Below are 16,606 nucleotides of genomic sequence, written 5' to 3' on the forward strand. Positions count from 1 at the left end.
GAACCTTGTTTCAGCAGGATGTTGTATCTATACCTTATGTCATGCCTTATTGGAATGGATTTATTGATAATATCTGTTGGAAAAAAGTTTGGATGTTGCCACACACATACCTACTTGTTAACAAAATTAAGGAAGTTTCCTTTAAAATGATTCATAAATATTATCCTGCCAACCACTATATGAAGAAGTTTAAGGAAAACATCAACTCAAATTGCTCCTTTTGTAATGACCACCCAGAAACAGTTGTGCATCTTTTCTGGCATTGTATGCATGTAAGAAAACTGTGGCAAGACATCAGTAGGTTTGTAATTGAACACATTTATGAAGATTTTACACTATTGTGGAGAGATGTACTGTTTGGATTCTTTACATACAGGGTCCTGTGTGGCTCAGTCGGTAGAGCATGGCGCTTGCAACGCCAAGCGTCGTGGGTTCGATTCCCGCTGGGGCCACTCATATGTAAAAGTAGTGGCCCCAGCTGACTTGTAAGTCGCTTTGGACAAAAGCGTCTACTAAATGGGATATATATATATATAGAAATAAGCGGAATCATTTTTATGTAATTAATTTCATTTTTCTTTTGGCCAAATTTCATATACACAAATGTAAATCTACAAACAGAAAACCTCATTTTTGTACCCTACAAAAATAAATTGAACTGTATTTTAAGACGGTTAAGTGCTCTACTAACAACAAAGCTGTTAGAATTGTAAGTATATGCATGTCCCTTAAGGTCCTTGTGTAATTGTAATGTGATATTGTACCCCCTAGCTCGATGGTCTATTGTTTGTAATCTATGTATGCTTGTGTTCCCTCATGTGCTTTATGTATTGATTTGATATTAATATTAAAAAAACTAAGGCCTTAGGAATTGATGATAGAGTTGGTCAGCATGCCCTCACTCTCAGTGACCTTAAAAGAGTGGTGTTTGATGACAGAGATTGGGAAGATTGCTCCAAGCCTGGAGGAGTCCGACACTCTACTTATCAGGTACTATGACATGTCTAGACTGCTGGACCCTCAGTGTGGTCATCTGAATACCAAACAGGTGAGAGACCTCAACTTCGGAAGATAAGAGTCTGCATCGCTGTGTAGGTGACATGGAAGTAGGCAGTGGTTCACTTTTCCACTGAAAAGTGGCTCACTGCATGACATTAATCCAAGCAGGCCTATTCTTGACAAAATCCAAACCCATCCATCAGTAACCTGATATATTGCATTATTGTGTCAAAGAGTGGTATCAATCACACCATCAAAGGCATGATTTGCTCTAGCTAAAACATGAGGAACAAGCTTAAGAACCTGCACAATGGCATTTGGTATTTTGGCTCATCTGCAAAGATCTTGACAACATCTAGTCATGTTTTTAAGATGTAAAAATTAAATTGTACATATTTGTTTTATGTGGGCATCGAAGGACAGAGAAGGATCCAACTTGACTCCCAGATTGGAGATGACAAGGAACAGGTGGAAGGCTTGGCCGTTGATTGTAGGTTAGATGTTTCCACCACTGATGACCTGCTTGGGTGTCCCAATAAGCACAGCCTAAGTGTTGTTACTGTTCAACTGGAGGAAGTTCTCTTTCATCCATGCCCTGATGTCTTCTATGCAGCTGCTGAGTTTTGCTAGCTGCTGAATGTCCGGTTTGGTGTTAATATAAATCTGGGTATAGTCAGCGTATCAGGTGAAGTTGATGTTATAATCTCTGAGGATTTGGCCGAGAGGGAGCATGTAAATTAAAAACAGGATAGGGCTCAACACTGACCCCTGACTGCAGACTGACTGCAGACTCCTCAGACCTGGACTATCCAATATTGATGTATTGCTTCCTATTAGAGAGGTAGGAGGAGAAACACAGATCTATATTACCTTCTAAAAGTATTCATACTCCTTGAATTGTTACATATTTTGTTGTGTTACCGACCACTTTAAAGATGAAAAACATTTTCTATTGTGAAACAAACAAGAAATAAGGCAACAAAACAGACAACTTGAGCGTGCACAACTATTCACCCCCCCCCCCTCAAAGTCAATACTTTGTAGAGTCACCTTTTGGGGTATATCTTTATAAGCTTGGCACATCTAGTCACTGGTATTTTTGCCCATTCTTCAAGGCTAAACTGCTCCAGGTACTTCAAATTGGATGGGTTCCGCTGGTGTACAGCAATCTTTAAATCATACCACCGATTCTAAATTGGATTGAGGTCTGGGCTTTGACTAGGCCATTCCAAGACATTTAAATGGTTCACGTTAAACCACTCAAGTGTTGCTTTAGCAGTATGCTTAGGGTCATTGTCCTGCTGGAAGGTGAACCTCCGTCCCAGTCTCAAATTTCTGGAAGACTGAAACAGGTTTCCCTCAAGACTTTCCCTGTATTAAGCACCATCTATCATTCCTTCAAATCTGACCAGTTTCAAAGTCTCTGCCAATGAAAAACATGGTGCTTTCGCGGTGATGAGAGGTGTTGGGTTTGCGCCAGACATAGATGGCCAAAAGGCATCATTTTATTCTCATCAGACCAGAGTACCTTCTTCCATATGTTTGGGGAGTCTCCCACATGCCTTTTGGCGAACACCAAACACCGTGTTTGCATATTTTTTTTCTTAAAGCAATGGCTTTTTTCTGGCCACTCTTCCGTAACGCCCAGCTCTGTGGAGTGTACGGCTTAAAGCAGTCCTATGGACAGATACTCCAATCTCCGCTGTGGAGCTTTGCAGCTCCTTCAGGGTTATTTCTGGTCAGAGTGGTACTCAGTGATGTGTTGTGTTTGCCCCAAACATAACGCTTTGTATTCAGGACATGAAGTTCATTTCTTTGCCACATTTTTGATAGTTTTACTTTACTGCCTTATTGCAAACAGGATGCATGTTTTGGAATATTGTATTCACTCTGTCAATTAGGTTAGTATTGTGGAGTAACTACAATGTTGATGATCCATCCTCAGTTTTATCCTATCACAGTAATTGTTTTAAAGTCACCATTGGCTTGATGGTGAAATCCCTGAGCGGTTTTCTTCCTCTCAGGCAACTCTCCGGTTAGGAAGGACACCTGTATCTTTGTAGTCACTGGGTGTATTGATACCCCATCAAAAGTGTAATTAATAACTTTACCATGCTCAAAGGGGTATTCAATGTCTGCTTTTTTTACCTGTCTACCTTCTTTGCAAGACATTGGAAAACATACCTGGTCGTTGTGGTTGAATATGTGATTGAAATTCACTGCTCAACTGAGGGACCTTACAGATAATTGAATGTGTGGGGTACAGAGATTAAGTAGTCACTCAAAAATCACGTTAAACACTGTTATTGCACACAGAGTGAGTCCATGCAACTTATTATGTGACTTATTAAGCACATTTTTATTCCTGAACTTATTTAGGCTTGCCATAACAAAGGGATTGAATACTTATTGACTTCAGACATTTCAGCTTCTCATTTGTAATTATGGGGTATTGTGTGTCGGCCAGTGACAGAAAATCTCAATAAAAATGTTTTTTTTTTTTAAATCAGGCTGTAACACAACAAAATTTAAAAAACAAGTCAGGGGGTGTGTACTTTCTGAGGTGGTGAATTAGAAACATGTAGAAATCATTTGTTGAAACCATCAACTCATTTATTTTAGAAAAGATAAGTTGAGTTTGGTTTTCGTGCACCTCAAAGTTTGAATTTGTGAAAATTGTTTGCTGAAGGTAACATTTCCTCTCTTTTTAGAGCAAACAATAGTTAGCCCATAGATTTTATTAATCTGAGAAACAGTATGAGTGATGAGGGTTGAGGTGATGACTATTATTAGCAGTTGCAATAGATCATAGATCAATAGATCATAAAACTGATGGGGTGCAGCTGAATTAATCGATGTGCATGGCCATATTACCAACAAGGCTCAATTTCACCAGCTTCCTTCCGTAGTTTATTCTAAGACTGTCCTACATTCCCAATGCGTAATAATAGAGAGTTCAAAACAAAAAAATAACTTTAAAAAGAAACTAGGTAGATACAAAAATGTATTGGCGTTTAGAGGACAACAACCAGTAAGATCTAATTCAAAGCACTGAGAAGCCTGTGTGAAAGACTATAAAAAATTGCTGAAAATCAAAGGGATCCCTTTTGTTACCCAGAGCATTTTTTAGTGTGACTGGTGGGTTGTGGAATGGGGAAGAACAATGTTTTTCCAGAGATGGCAAAGATATCTGTAGATGATTATAAGATCCGAAGTGAAGCTGATTTTTCTTAACAAATTTAAATATATCCAATATATAGATTGCCCTTTTAAGATTAATCAGTAATTAATCCCAATGTTAACAAAAACATGACATATCCTTTGTGAGTAATACAGTTCATTTGACAGGACAATATGCCATTCAAACAACAGCAAAGTGTGAACCATTTTGGTAAACAGCTGCGGGATGGTTCTGGAGAAATGTAACTACTCTCAAATTCATAGACAGAGATATGGATGGAAGGACTGACCATCGATGAGATCAAAATGACACCCATCCATACCCCACAAGACATACCACCAGAGGTCTCTTCACAATCCCCAAGTCCGAAACAGACTATGGGAGGCACACAATACTACATAGAGCCATGACTACATGGAACTCTATTCCACATCAGGTAACCGATGCAAGCAGTAGAATCAGATTTGAAAAAACACATAAAAATACACCTTATGGAATAGCGGAGTGTGAAGTGACACACACACAGGTACAGACACAGACACACGCATACACAAACACACGCTAGCACAGACACTCTACAGACACATACATTGAAATATTGCTGTATGGTGGTATTATACATTTTATTGTAGATACAGTATTTAGTGGTGTAATAATGTTATATGATGTAATGTTTTACTATTTGTTTTATGTGTGATGTAAGTGCCTTAATGTGTCTGGACCCCAAGAAGAGGCAGTAGTTAATGGGGATCCCTAATAAATACAAATACAAATAACTAAGCTCAAAATGCATTTATAAGTTATATTCTTCAAGAATCAATGGGTATGTATAAAATCTAAAATGGATGTACCAATTGTAGATTGCCCCTTTAAGATTCATTAAGAATGAATCCCAATGTAAACAAAAACATGACATATCCTTTGTGAGTAATACAGCTCAGTTTATTAAAGATTTTGGAGGTATGATATCTAACATTGGTATCTATGTTTTGGTAAACGTTTGTAGAAACAAGAGTTATAACAGTTGCTGGGCAAGGTATAGAATGACGATCAAAGATAAAATAAGAAAAAAATGTAAAAAAAATAGTAAGTTTGAATGACACTGAGGGGCAGTGTTGTTACAGCTAATGCCTGTTTGCCTGAGGCTGATGCAGTGCAGGTGTTTGTACACATACAAAAACACACTCTCATTCAAATGTATACACGTGCACATACACTGGGACACACACACACACACACACACACACACACACACACACACACACACACACACACACACACACACACACACACACACACACACACACACATGTAAATAATGCCATACATGCACTCAAACGTCTTCAGTTGGCCTTGCTGTTATGATTTATGTTGTCCTTGATGCCTTTTGTTTTTTGTTTTCCTTGCCTGAGGCTGATCAGCCTGTCTTTCTTTTTAAAAATTGTGTTCATTTTGTTAATTGTTGGCGCTTTGGGGATGGGGATTTGGGGACAGGGGTCTTGGGGGTGGGGAACAGAATTGTTTTATTTCACTCAGGGGGGGTGGGTCTTGGGTGTTTGAGAGGCAGCACTTGGGAACTGTGGAGGGACCAGTTGCTGGTTTGAGTCCCCGTTATTGACATTGTGGGAGATCTGTCGATGAGCCCTTGAGCAGGGCGATGATCGTGGTTGCTTCTGTGGGTCACTCTGGATGGGAGTTAGATAACTGAGTGTGATGTAGATGTTGAGAGGCTTCACTGCAAGTAGATTGTATGTTTTAATATAAAAAAATATAATATAATAAGAAAAAATGGAATAAGAAAATGACAAAAAAAATAATTAATGATGAGTGATTGTTAGATATTTAAATAGATTTACATAGATATTTACAGCATTTAAAAAAATAAGTGCAACTGAAGTTCATTGGCTCTGCTTGAATACACCAAATTGTCCTTGATGTACAGGATGGATTCACCATGGGATAGGTCATAATGCCATTTATTCTGGTCTTGCCAGTGAGGCTGTTTCCCTTCCTCTTTGTCACTTTGAGTGAGCGCCTGATCACTCTGGTAGCATGCTGTGCCATCTGCCTACCTGGCACGGCATAGTGAAGCAAGGAAAGTCTCCTTGTTCGTGCCGGTGCTACTGTTGTGAGTGTGTTTGAGTTTCACGCATCCTGAGGTGGTGGGCAGCGGGAGAGAGAGGGGTATAATTGCACCCACAGGCATGCTGGGAGATTACCAACAATAATGACCCACGCTGAGGTCATTTCCACCTTTGCATCAATCCCACAGAACTTCTCTTCTCACTATGCTGAAGTACAGCTCCCAGTGTGGGATTCTTTATCTCAAAGACATTCATCCATTATCGTCCCCACATTATCATCCCCACAGCTCAAATGAAAATCTCCCTAACATTATATCTAAGCCAATATGACACCAATATTGATGAAAATGTGCAAATCAACTGGACTGGAGGTATAAAACACACTCCCAGCTTCTTGTCATGAGCTGTCCGTTCCACAGCATTGGGGAAAAAAATAAAAAATGATTGGTCAGAAGTAGCTCAATATCTAGGCGTCGGATAAGAACAAGACTAGGGCTGAATAAGTTTCTAGGGCCAACCGTTTTGATTAAATATATAATTATTCGCTCTCACGTGCTCATTTCTGTCCATTAAGAACCGACAATGTGCTACCTTTTTCTAGCATTTCTGACTATGCTAATATTATTATTATTCCCCGAAGCGCAGAGTTCTAACACCGGGTCTGTTGCTCGGCAACAACACAGCTGCTTACATGGTGGTGGTATTCAAGCTGAGGTTTGTATTTGTATTTATCATGGATCCCCAATCATGAATAATGCATAACTTCTAAATTTAGCATGTTGAGGTGACTAAACTGCTTGGCGTAACCTTGGACTGTAAACTCTCATGGTCAAAACATATTGTTACAACAGTAGCTAAGATGGGGAGAAGTCTGTCCATAATAATGCGCTGGTCTGCCTTCTAAACAGCACTATCAACATGGCAGGTCCTACAGGCAGGTCCTACAGTTTTATATTGTAAGGTTTTAAAAATGGTATAATTGGAAGAGTAGCTGCTGCCTTGGATTATGTTGGATAGGATTCCAATAAATAACACCTTCTGTGTATTGTTAGACAGTTAACTCGTTATCCATAATATAGCAGGGGGTTTAAAGCCATAACACATATGTTTTTCCAGCAGCAGACTATGATCGATAATGTCAAACGCCGCACTGAAGTCTAACAAAACAGACCCCACAATCTTTTTATCATCAATTTCTCTCACCCAATCATCAGTCATATGTGTAAGTGCTATGCTTGCAAAGAAAAAAGTCTCATCTCAGGCTGGCCAATAAAAATAAAAGATTAAGATGGGCAAAAGAACACAGTCACTGGACAGAGGAACTCTGCCTAGAAGGCCAGTATCCCGGAGTCACCTCTTCACTGTTGACGTTGAGACTGGTGTTTTGCGGGTACTATTCAATGAAGCTGCCAGTTGAGGACTTGTGAGGCATCTGTTTCTCAAACTAGACACTTCTAATGTACTTGTCATCTTGCTCAGTTGTGCACCGGGGCCTCCCACTCCTCTTTCTATTCTGGTTAGAGCCAGTTTGCGCTGTTCTGTGAAGGGAGTAGGACACAGCGTTGTACGAGATCTTAAGTTTCTTGACAATTTCTCGCATGGAATAGCCTTAATTTCTCAGAACAAGAATAGACTGACAAGTTTCAGAAGAAACTTTGTTTCTGGCCATTTTGAGCCTGTAATCCAACCCATAAATGCTGATGCTCCAGATACTCAACTAGTCGAATGAAGGCCAGTTTTATTGTTTCTTTAATCAGAACAACAGCTTTCAGCTGTGCTAACATAATTGCTAAAGGGTTTTCTAATGATCTATTAGCCTTTTAACTTGTTGAGTGTAGGGGGAAGTATTTTGATTTTTTGGATGAAAAACGTACCCATTTGAAATGGCCTATTTCTCAGGCCCAGAAACTAGAATATGCATATAATTGTCAGATTAGGATAGAAAACACGCTAAAGTTTCCAAAACTGTCAAAATATTGTGTCATGTCCTGGTCTTAGTATTTTGTGTTTTCTTTATTTATTTGGTCAGGCCAGGGTGTGACATGGGTTTTTTAGTATGTGGTGTGTTTTTGTCTTGGGGTTTTTCACAGGTATTGGGATTGTAGCTTAGTGGGTTTTTCTAGCTTAGTCTATGGCTGTCTGAAGTGGTTCTCAATCAGAGGCAGGTGTTTATCATTGTCTCTGATTGGGAACCATATTTAGGCAGCCATATTCTTTGTGTGTCGTGGGTGATTGTCCTTGTTACTGTCTATGTGTGACTTTGCACCAGTATAGGCTGTTTCGTTTCTTGTTTTGTAGTGTTTGTGTTTAGTATTTTTATTAAACATGAATTTCAATAGCCATGCTGCATTTTGGTCCGACTCTCCTTCGCATAAAGAAAACCATTACATATTGTCTGAGTATAACAGAACCGATATTGCAGGTGAAAACCTGAGGAAAATCAAACCAGGAAGTGGCTTCTATTTTGAAAGCTCCATGTTCCATAGTCTGTATTCGCTCCATTTAAAGGGATATCAATCAGATTCATTTTCCTATCACTTCCTCAAGGTATCACCAGTCTTTAGACATCGTTTCAGGCTTTTATGTTGAAAAATGAGAGAGAAAGATAACATTGCATCAGTGGATAGCTGGGTGTTCGCATGAGTTTTGCTTGTGCAACAGAGTGGGGCAGCCATTGTCTCTCCCTCTCCTATTGAAAAAGCGATTGTTCCGGTTGATATATTATCGATTCTATATTTTAAAAACAACCTGAGGATTGATTTAAAAAAATGTTTGACATGTTTCTGTGGACATTACGGATACTATTTGGAATTTTTGTCTGCGATGTCATGACCGCTCGAGCCTGTGGATTTCTGAACATAATGTGCCAAACAAATGGAGGTATTTTGGATATAAAAATAATCTTTATGGAACAAAAGGAACATTTATTGTGTAACTGGGAGTCTCGTGAGTGAAAACATCTGAAGATCATAAAAGGTAAGCGATTAATTCGATTGCTTTTCTGACTTTTGTGACCAAGCTACTTTGATGCTAGGTGTTCATAATGTTTTGTCTAGTGATCGATAAACTCACACAAACGCTTGGATTGCATTTGCTGTAAAGCATATTTTCAAAATCTGACATGACAGGTGGATTAATAACAAGCTAAGCTGTGTTTTTCTATATTGCACTTGTGATTTCATTCAAATTAATTATGTTTAGTAATTTTATTTGAATTTGGCGCACTATCATTTCAGCGGGTGTTGATGAAAATGATCCCGTTAACGGGATGGGGTGCATCAAGAAGTTAAAATGATGAACTTGGATTAGCTAACACAACATGCCATTGGAACACAGGAGTGATGGATGCTGATAATGGACCTCTGTACGTCTATGTAGATATTCCATCCGTTTCCAGCTACAATAGTAATTTACAACATTAACAATGTCTACACGGTATTTCTGATACATTTATGTTATTTTAATGGATTTTCTGTTCATCAATCAATGCAAGTAGATATATTGATTAGCTATGTAGCTAGCTAACATTGCATCAGTTAGCTAGATAGCCGAAAGCTATCTAGCTAACAACCAGGCAAATAAGGCAAATAAAGGAGGCTTGCCAATGAATGTGATTTTGTTTTGATAAGCTACTATAGTTACCAAGTTAGTTAGCTAACGTAATGTTATACTAGTCAGGTGAGTGCTAACATTGGGTAGGTATCTAACCAACAAGCATGGAAATCTAGCTTGGTATATTTTGCCAAGTAAGGTTTTTCGTATAATGCTGAAGTCATCATGTGGAAACTGCTGATCTAGACTTGCTTGTAATCGGAGCAAAAAGAAGTGTGCACAAATAAACTAGTGAACATCCGTGGCTGCTATGATAGCCAGTTAACTTTAGCTAGCTAGGTAACGTTAGCTAATGTAAGACTAACGTCAACTAATGTGTATAATATCACAATATATCATACTTTTTTACACAAAACATAGATAGTTAACGTTATTTAGGTTAACCTCTTGCCGCTCAGATCCCTTTAGCGGTCTACATCCGGTGAATTGCAGAGCGCCAAATTCAAATTATATTACAAAAAATATTTAATTTTCATGAAATCACAAGTGCAATACACCAAAACACAGCTTAACTTGTTGTTAATCCAGCCAGCGTGTCAGGCCTTATGGTGAAAGCAAACCATGCGATTATGTGAGGACAGCTCTCAGCAGACAAAACATTACAAACAGTTAGCAGCAAAGTAGATTGATGACGAAAGTCAGAAAAGCAATAAAAAATATAAACCACCAAACTTTGGGAAACTGCCACCCTGCTCACATTCATTTGCTTTGCATAGACCAAGCTACAGTAAGACGAGGTAGTCAGATTTCAGACAGGAAAACACTGCAGTTAGCTACGCTACATTTCCTGAACTAAGAACAGCCAAGACCACAACACATAGAAAATCAATTGCTTTGTTAAGAAATGGAAAGCTAGTTGTGAACAACATGTATCCTCAATGGGGCAAGTGTGCAAATGTATGCTAGCGTCAGACAACTGACCAGACTCGACTGACAGCATCGCTGTTTCAAGAACTCCTGCCTTCTTGTCATTATTATAATCCAATTTTGTGCTGACTGGACTTGACAGTGTCAAATTACTGTTATGCGTGTTCACAGAAAATCTGAAGTCGTCCCCCACAAGAAAAAAGTAGTCAAGGGGTTCTGCACTCGGTGCACCCAGGTAAAACAACATCAGAATCATTGAGGGGGTTCAATTAAATCGCTGAAAGTTCAGCCAAGTCGCCTCAAAACAAAAGTTACGTAATTAAGCATGTGTAGAACCTGCCTAAATGACTACCGACCCGTAGCATTCACGTCTGTAGCCATGAAATGCTGGTCATGGCTCACATCAACACCATTATCACAGAAACCCTAGACCCACTCCAATTTGCATGCCACACCAATATATCCACAGATGATGCAATCTCTATTGCACTCCACACTGTCCTTTCACACCTGGACAAAAAGGAAAACCTATATGAGAATGCTTTTCATTGACTACAGCTCAGCTTTCAACACCATAGTGCCCTCAAAGCTTATCACTAAGCTAAGGACCCTGGGACTAATCACCTCCCTGTCCACATCACCAACAAACTAACATGGTCCAAGCACACCAAGACAGTCGTGAAGAGGGCATGACAAAACAAAACCTATTCCCCCTCAGGAGATTTGGCATGGGTCCTGAGATCCTCAAAAGTTTTTACAGCTGCACCATTGAGAGCATCCTGACGGGTTGTATCACTGCCTGGTATGACAACTGCTCAGCCTCCGACCACAAGGCACTACAGATGGTAGTGCGTACGGCCCAGTACATCACCGGGGCCAAGCTTCCTGCCATCCAGGACTTCTATACCAGGCGGTGTCAGAGGAAGGCCTTAAAAATTGTCAAAGACTTCAGCCACCCTAGTCATAGACTGTTCTCTCTGCTACCGCATGGCAAGTCCAGGTCCAAAAGTCTCCTAAATAACTTCTACCCCCAAGCTATAAGACTCCTGAACATCTAATCAAATGGCTACCCAGAATACTACTTTTTTTGTATTTTCTTAAAACTGCACTGCACTCCAGACAATCTATTTTAATTATCTGTCGAAATCATTGTTTTAAGAACAGGCTTCATTGTGTTACCGCCTGTGGATCTGAAGATTACTAAATCAGAGTAAATATCCTGCGTGACCTAAATTATGATTGGGAAATAATTTAGCTTGCTAGCTAATTAGCTCATTAGGTAACTTGTGAAACATAAAGCCTCGTCCAACATCAATCAATGGATTCTCGCCCTGCTGAGTTCTGCAAATGTAAATTAAACCGAGCTAGCTTGCTATGTGAAAATCTGTAGTGAATTAAATGTGTGATTAATAATAATCGCTTGATGTAGCTACATTGTCAGAGACAAGTCGCAAGTGAGTCAGTGAGAGTGACTACAGATTTCTGTCAACGTCCGAGTCCTAACCTCCAGCCTGGTACACACACACACACCTTGTCTGAAAATGCACAGACCCAAATTTACACAGCTCATGGTCTAGATTATTTGCATCCCGCCACCCTATGTAGACATGATCCCACTCTGTGAACACATTGACCATACTACAACGAATGCCTGTTGCATTATTTGATTACCACAAGCAATTATTAATATTTTTCAGGTCATCATGGTGACAGTCTACCTACCACAATGAGGATGACCAGATCCAGATTTCATCAACAGTCATTCAGCATTACTTGTATCTGATGCAGGGCTCTCCAACCCTGTTCCTGGAGAGCTAGTGTCTTGTAGGTTTAAGCTCCGACCTTGATCCAGTGCTCCTGATTCTAATAATTAGCTGGGCCCGGTTTCCCCAAAGCAAGTTCTTTGTTAGAACCTTCTTAGCAGCATCGTTAAATCTCTGAGCTGTGTCCCAAAACCATTGTTTCTAAAGTTGCATTTGAAAACGTTCGTTATTTACCAACTGTCTCAGACCACTCGTAGAACAGCTAAGTGAATCGTTAGATGCGTTTTCTTCCTTACCCCATCACTTTATACACGGAAGACCTCCACTAAAAATAGAATCAAGATGTTTATATGTCTCTCTGTGACCACCGATAACTTCACAACGAAGTAGATTACAAATACAAAGTTACCAATGTTTTTACAGTTGTTACAAACAAGCAAAGGATAAAAATATGCAGAGATGAGTGCATTAAAAGACAAATAGCCTACAGTATAGGCTACAGGCCTATATAATTCAATAATATTGAAATAAACAAAAATGTTCATTAAATGTTGTTGCTAAATGTAGGCTACTGTCTGTAATTTTTGCCTCTGTATATTTAATGTTTAACAACATATGCACAATGATGTACTAAATCTTGAGTTAGTGTATTATTATAGGTAAGCATTAGAACAAGCCGCCTCAATATTTGCAGTCATAAGGGATCATGTCTTTCCAGGAGTTGATCCGTCGTCAGTATTGTGGAATAATTCTAACATTAAGATAATATTAAGGTAAGCTGTTCCGAGAGCAGTGGTGCCTTTTTTTATAGATCCTATCAGTTCTCTCTGCAATGTTTTGGGAAATGCATGTTACATCTTCGTCCGTTGTAGGAAAGATGCATTGGTAAAGCACTCGTAAGCCAAAGTTCCATTGCTATCGGGAAACCAGGCTCTGGTTCATAAGCTGAATCAAGAAAGTTACAGCTGGAGTTTGAGCGATAACCTAAAAGAGGGTTCTGCAAGAGATCTGAAGCTCCACCTAGTCCAAGACGACCCCTCTCTTTTTAAACCTCTCTCTATTATAGCCCTCTCTGGTGATTGGGAATTGCCCCACTCCACTAGGGGACTGAGAAGGATGACAATACAGACAGCTTGCAGCTTACACATTTCACAAAGTCATTTAATGTTTGATTAATTTACATTACATCATAATTTTAAATAAAGTGAATAATCTTTTTTGTTTCTTATTCTTATTATGCTCTATGTAAGTAATTAAGAAGGTCCAGTAGCTAGGTTAATATGGATTGTACTGATGACTCAATTACAAGAATGTTTTAATAAAGACTTGAATGAAAAATTATCATGTTTTATATTGTTATACTTCATGTAACTGGTCATCACATGCTTCTTGCATTTCAAAATGTTATTTGAATTACACAATTGCCAGGCAGAAAACTGAGGATATATCAGGCTAAGGACCTTACTGTTAGATGCAACAAAAGTCCACAGCCATCTCGAATATTGCTGGACACCTTCCTATGTACGATTTTGTGATGAAACTGTCCAAATAATATTGGAGATATGGCCAGGAGAAGCTAATACTAACGATCAAGGGAATATGGACGTACCTTTAACATTCTCCTATGTGTGTTTGGTCAAACTGTCGGAGGATTCAATGCCATTATGCATTCAATGCTTTAGACAAGCAATGATTTGATTAAATGGTGTTTGGTCAAGGTTGGGTTTTGATTTCTATTTCTTCATTTTGATTTGCTGAATGTATGTTGGGTTTAAGATAGGTGTACCAAACTTGTTTAGCTCTGTTTTTTAAATTTTCTTCGTATCCTAGGTAATGTTATTGCTAACGTTATACTTGTCGTTGGTCACGGAAAGCAGCATTTGATATGTAATGTTATCTTTGTCATATCATTTTCAAGTGTAACTGTTTTATAAATTAGCTAGCAACTGTTAGCTAGTAATGACAGGAGAAAATGTCTTCACAGCCCCTAATATAGGTTGCATAGATATCCAATCAATACATGCTGCATTCTAACTTTAAATGATATGGATGATCTGTAATCCAAATTCTGTCTATATTTTCCTTTTTCTCCTTCAACAAAAATTAAATATTAGCCTGTTCCAGTTTTCCTTCATGATTTGCAGTAAAACGAATACTCAAACGGAAAGCACATTTGATATGTAATCTTTGTCTATCATTCAAGTGTAACATCTTAAATGTCTTCTTATAGCTGACCATTTACCCTTCCAGCAAGTGCACACATCTGCTGACCATTTAGGGTGCACACATCGGTGTGCCAAATTTCGTTCCGTAATATGAAGTATTGACGGAGAACTTACGAGGCGAAAACTCACTGTAATTATTTAACGACTATTGTTCGCATCTATAATATACATTTTGTGCCTGTAATATAAATTGTGTATTCACATATTTCCTAACCATGCATCTGCATACAGTAATTTAAATGTTTGAGGAGTTCTAAGCATATTAAAGCCACATTTACGTTTGTCTCTAAATCACAGTAATTCAGTTTTTTTTGCATTTAATAAATGTGCAGGTTCATCATTCCGTAACTCTATGGTTCGTATCTTTGAGGTTCTACAGCATCTGACTAGTACCTTAGTAACTATGTGCACAAGAGAATGGCAGGAAGTTATGAAGTTTGATGCTTAGTTGAAGTCGGAAGTTCACATACACCTCAGTCAAATACATTTAAACTCAGTTTTTCACAATTCCTGACATTTAATAGTAGTAAAAAGTCCCTGCCTTAGGTCAGTTAGGATCACCACCTTATTTTAAGAATGTGAAATGTCAGAATAATAGTAGAGAGATTTATTTCAGCTTTTATTTCTTTCATCACATTCCCAGTGGGTCAGAAAATTACATACACTCAATTAGTATTTGGTAGCATTGCCTTTAAATTGTTTAACTTGGGTCAAACGTTCCGGGTAGCCTCCACAAGCTTCCCACAATAAGTTGGTTGAATATTGGCCCATTCCTCTTGACAGGGCTGATGTAACTGAGTCAGGTTTGTTGGCCTCCTTGCTCGCACACGCTTTTTCAGTTCTGACCACACATTTTCTAAAGGATTGAGGTCAGCGATTTGTGATGGCCATTCCAATACCTTGACTTTGTTATCCTTAAGCCATTTTGCCACAACTTTGGAAGTATGCTTGGGGTCATTGTCCATTTGGAAGACCCATTTGTGACCAAGCTTTAACTTCCTGACTGATGTCTTGAGATGTTGCTTCAATATATATCCACATAATTTTCCTACCTCATGATGCCATCTATTTTGTGAAGTGCACCAGTCCCTCCTGTAGCAAAGCACCCCCACAACATGATGCTGCAACCCACGTGCTTCACGGTTGGAATGTTGTTCTTCAGCTTGCAAGCCTCCCCCTTTTTCCTCCAAACATAACGATGGTTATTATGGCCAAACAGTTCTATTTTTGTTTCATCAGACCAGAGGACATTTCTCCAAAAAGTATAATCGTTGTCCCCATGTGCAGTTGCAAACCGTAGACTAGCTTTTTTATGCCAGTTTTGGAGCAGTAGCTTCTTCCTTGCTGAGCGGCCTTTCAGGTTATGTCGATATAGGACTCGTTTTACTGTGGATATAGATACTTTTGTACCTGTTTCCTCAAGCATCTTCACAAGGTCCTTTGCTGTTGTTCTGGGATAGATTTGCGCTTTCCGCTCCAAAGTACGTTCATCTCTAGGAGACAGAACGCGTCTCCTTCCTGAGCGGTATGACGGCTGCGTGGTCCCATGGTGTTTATACTTGCGTACTATTGTTTGTACAGATGAACGTGGTACCTTCAGGCGTATGGAAATTGCTGGATGAACCAGACTTGTGGAGGTTTAAAAAAATCTTGGCTGATTTCTTTTGATTTTCCCATGATGTCAAGCAAAGAGCCACTGAGTTTGAAGATAGGCCTTGAAATATATGAACAGGTACACCTTCAATTGACTCAAATTACATCAATTAGCCTATCAGAAGCTGCTAAAGCCATGACATAATTTTCTGGAATTTTCCAAGCTATTTAAAGGCACAGTCAACTTAGTGTATGCAAACTTCTGACCCATTGTGATACAGT

The 16,606-nt window shown here is 39.1% G+C and overlaps 1 protein-coding gene across 4 annotated transcripts in view; it reads right to left on the reverse strand.

Annotated features, from left to right (window-relative positions):
- The window catches only part of LOC135510754 (sodium/potassium/calcium exchanger 2-like), a 204,823-nt gene that overhangs the window by 47,928 nt on the left and 140,289 nt on the right, over positions 1 to 16,606 (reverse strand). The window lies entirely within an intron of this gene.

This window comes from Oncorhynchus masou, chromosome 23 (assembly GCF_036934945.1).
Source record: "Oncorhynchus masou masou isolate Uvic2021 chromosome 23, UVic_Omas_1.1, whole genome shotgun sequence".
NCBI lineage: Eukaryota > Metazoa > Chordata > Actinopteri > Salmoniformes > Salmonidae > Oncorhynchus > Oncorhynchus masou.